This window comes from Adiantum capillus-veneris, chromosome 5 (genome assembly GCF_014529385.1).
Source record: "Adiantum capillus-veneris isolate H3 chromosome 5, ASM1452938v2, whole genome shotgun sequence".
NCBI classification, from domain to species: Eukaryota; Viridiplantae; Streptophyta; class Polypodiopsida; order Polypodiales; family Pteridaceae; genus Adiantum; species Adiantum capillus-veneris.
The window spans coordinates 23399089-23403785 of record NC_140935.1 but is presented as its reverse complement, the minus strand read 5'-3'; positions in this window follow the sequence as shown (position 1 = coordinate 23403785).

Sequence of the window (4697 nt, the reverse complement as noted above, 5' to 3'; positions counted from 1 at the left end):
CCGGCAACGGCGCCAAATGTTAATGCGGTTACGCCACTAGCGGAAGCTAAATAGCGAGAACTCAACCAACAACAGAATTTGTCAGACGAGGACGGAGCTTGACCCGCAGGCGCATGGAAACAACTAGGTGGGTGTCACATCACCTACTCGACCTTCTAATGACAATCACTACTAAGGAAATCAAATCTAAGTTCCAAAATACGCAAGTGACTGAAATCCGTACTACGAACGAATGCTATACGAAACAGGATCTAGAATCATTGAATCGATCTCAAACTCAAGGGGAAGTCTATACACTAGGTAAGAACAACACCCTAAAGACTTGAACTGCTAAATCAACCTATAACCACTCCGTGCGGTAAACGCGTATGAAGACAGGCCGAAAAATACAGGTGACCGAAACTTGACCCCGATGGTACTAATGCGTAGCTCTACTCGTTGTGGTTTTATTGATATGCTGCACGCTCTATTCCGACACACGAGTTGGAAGAAAACTCACACCGAAGCTCGTAGGAACTTACCACACGTAGAAGCCGATAGCGCGCACTCTTGGTATCTGTGCGTAGCTCTCACCGTTGCTAACACAATGGCGGTGTCGCTTCTCCAATGGCGGCCCCGTAGCTCGCGTAGCAAGAAGATAAGAATCTCTCTCTCTCCTCTCTCTCAGACACAGTCACGGCACTCAAAAACTCACTTTGATTAATAATTGAATCTCCCTCTTTTAGGTTACAAAACTTTGGCTTATATACCTCAGCCTTGGAGGTGAGAACATCTCTAATTATTTACATCAGCAGGTGAAATTAAGTCGGGATTACAGGCTGGAAACTCAATTGAGTCCCGTTACTTAATGAATGGCTCAAATCAAAATTAATGTCGGAAAGACATTTATTACAATCAATGGTTACAAAATGATGGGTGTGAGCAAAAATGCGGGTGTGATCCTCTGCTGGCTCAACAGACAATATCTCTTGGCACGGAACTACGCCAGGCCGTGTCAAATCTCTTCTGTTCTGTGAGCTATTTTGAAGTGAATCTCTGTTGTGTTGCAGTAGAATCTTGACTTGGGGTGTCCAAGTTTGTTACAGAGAGCACTAGCCCCAAACCTTGGCACCCCTTTCAGTATTTCTTTATATTCCTTGAACTCTGTACAAAACTGGTACTCCATCCTCTTCACCTTCATACTGAAGCGTGCTAGAGAATGAGCCCTTGGCTCATATGTAAAGATCAAAGCCACAACGCAATAGGGTGTATCTCCACGATATGGGTGGTCCCTATTGCGTTATTACACGACATCCAAATGTCGCACCACAATGCGATAGGGACCAACCATGTTGTGGAGATACTCCCTATTGCGTTGTGGCACGATATTTGGATGTCGCACCACAACACAATAGGGAGCACCCATATCGTGGACATGCCTCCCTATCGCGTTGTGGCACGACATTTTTTCTTGTCGCGACACAACGCAAAGAGAGGGATTGGTTGATCAAGGCCCATCCCATATCGCATTGTGCCGTGATAACCACATAGTTGACCTGGTGCCCCAGTCGACATGCAGTATGCCATGTGTCCTTGATGTGGTGATGCACTCTTCCCAACGATGATGAGCGACTCAATTAATTGTGGTCCTCACCTTATGTTATATTCCATGTTTAGTAATGATGATGATGTCCTTGGTGCTTATATAACGTTTTCTATTTTTGTATAACCCATTGCTGTTTGACCTCTGTCCTCACCTCTCAGAGTAAGCTTTTGCGACCTAATCTTCTCATTGCTCAATCTTCTTCTTATTCTTCCCCACAATGCTTTCCAGGGTAAAGACTTGTTCCATGGATCACACAAAGCAAACCGCAAGGAAGGTTTACCCGCAAGACAACCAACCTTCATCCTCAAGAGTTGTAGGCAAAACCTTGCTTAATCTTCAGGAAAAAATGTGTAGTCAGAGGTACAAGCAGAACCGAAGTGTTCTGCTTGAGCTTCACAAACTCCAGAGGCATATCTCTTGGGCTATTCCCAAGTTACCCTTTCAAAGATTAGTTTGCCATATTTGTGAGAGCACAAAATTGAATTTTCGGTGGGCCAAAAGTGCGATGGGTTGCCTCACGAGGCATCCGAGGACTTTCTGATCGAGTTGTTCCAAGACAGTTACGTCCTCACAACTCTTGCTCACATAGTGACAGTGATGCCCCAGGATATCAATTCTCTTAGGCTGTTACGCTTCAGTACAACAAGACACTTGCACTAGTCCATCTATCTAACAAGAGAATGGACAATATTTTGACAATCCCTCCAATCACCAAAGTGAAGGTGTCCAATGTGAGCAGCACACAACACACATATGGCACACGTTTTAATGTGGAGCGGACCCAAGAGCTACTTGTGGAAGAGTCTTCAACCGAGTCAAATGAGCTAGAGATGCTAGCAGTAATTGACCAAGCTAACAATGAGACCCTACATTTCCTCGGCCCAACTTTCGATGTAGCAGTTTTGGTATGGGGCCACATTTTGTATGTTTGTTTTGGCCCTCACGAACTAGCTGTTTTATGAAATAGTGAGAGGGAGCTTACGGACCAAATTATAAATTTCGATCTCTGGTATGTTATATTATTTTTGCAGAGGTTTTTATTTAATTTTGGCTTATTGGAGATCCTCATCAATTAATTTTCTCAATTTGCAGCATGCTGGTTTCCAACCTTGCATGGAATCAACAATCTGAGGTAGCCATTTTGGATGCATATCTGTTAGTTGTTCTTACATGGGACTTCACTTCCTTGGAAGTCATTGATTGGTTTCAATGAGTCAACATGGACACATTGTTTTCATGAGAATGTCCAAAGGTACATAGTTACTTGTTTCTTGATTCTGCAATTTCAATGCAACGTGTGGTCACCATATGCTATGTCTTGCACGTCTGTTTAGAAACTTCTTGCTACATGGAAAGCATTGACCCAAGATAGTGTTTGGGAACATATACTAATTTTGAGTTGCAAGATCTCAAAACAAGACGATGGGCATTCTTGTGGATAGAGAGTTCTTGCAAATGCGGAGCTTCTTCTGGAACGCATTTATGATGAGAAGCGTAGAAGCATAAGTGCAATGTTTTTCTTTTGTAATCCTTGCACACATGATTTCTTTGAATTACATATTAAATCTAGGGAATTCATTTGCAGGCAAGGAACATGGCAGATTATTCAAACGATCATGTGGAGGCATTCAGGACAACGATGATCCAGAATATGATCAATCTTGTGGAGACACATCCTCTAGGAGCCGCCGATGCATTTGTCATGCCATCTCCACAACCTTGGCCTCCACCTTGGAGGTACGAAGCAGCACCTCAACCAACGATAGACGAGGCACCTGGACCTACCTCCCCTTGTGTTTCTGGCCACTCAACCTCTAGTCTTTTTGTGATACCCAATTTTACCAAGGAAGACGAGGCCATTGGACAATCTTTTCCTCAACCCCAAACCCATCACCCAATCCCCAGAACACCGTCTCTTGAGCCTTTACATTCCAATCATGATAATCAAGCTCAGGAGAGCTGCCCTCAATTATAAATGAGAGCTACTAATCAATGGATTTAATTGAACATTACAATGTACATTATTAAACCCAATGTAAAGACAACTTGAGTTAGTTTTGAAAAGAAAATTGTCCTCAGACTTTATTTGCAAGAAATTCCTTAACAATGCGTTTTTGCATGAATATAGATTGCAAACTTTTTGTCAACAACTTTCTTTAATATAATGGGCAATCCAAAGCAATGTGATGAAGGTTTCAGATGAAGGGACTGGCCACTCAGAGGTTTCAGATGAAGGGACTGGCCACTCTGGACTGTCCTTCGAAGGAACCAGGAGATATTCTAGAGAGCCAAAGCCAAGCACAGAACACGGAGAATTATAAAAGTGGTCGAAGAAGAAAACCCCCCTTTCAACCAATGCTCTTTTGGCGCTAGTGTTATAGAGTAGCTCTCCCACAGTTGCCTGGAATGCATTAAAAATTCCAATAATGCAATTCACCAATTGCCAGTCTTCTTTGTCCGAAGGATAAATATCTGCAACTGGCAGGTTAAACACAATACACGAGGGAAGAGTAAAATCTGTTGTGGATGTAAGAAAACTTATAATTTGGTTGGTTTGTTGAAAATCCTGCCGGTGTTGTTTGTAGATGCAGCTCTGATTGCATATATGTGTGTTCAATGAGAACCTTTTGACTGTTTTGCCCATTTGTGACAAGCAAAAGTTTTTCACCCTACCGTATTAGGAAGAGAATGGGGTCTAGGACGGACTCTTTGTTTGGCAGTTTAAGGGATTTAAATGTCTAGTATTAAGAAAGAAATCAAAGGAAGGCTTTTGAATTCAAACAGACAAAATGGCTAGTTTATTTGAATTTAAATTTCCCTCAAAAAATGAAATTCAAAATCTAGCGGTCAAAACCATATCAGGTAACATATCGATAGAAAGAGCTCGGCGTGTAGATTATAGATATACAATCTCCACTCAAATAGGAGATCAGATATAAGAATTATGGAATGACAACAATCATAAAGTTGTTCACCTCCTGTTTTTGGGGGGAAAAGTGCATCCTTTGATCACTCTTACACCTCTCTTACACACCCACCATTCTTGCACACATGACATGCATCTATTTGTCAAAATGTTAATCACCTCCATAATCTCATGACAAATAAAGAG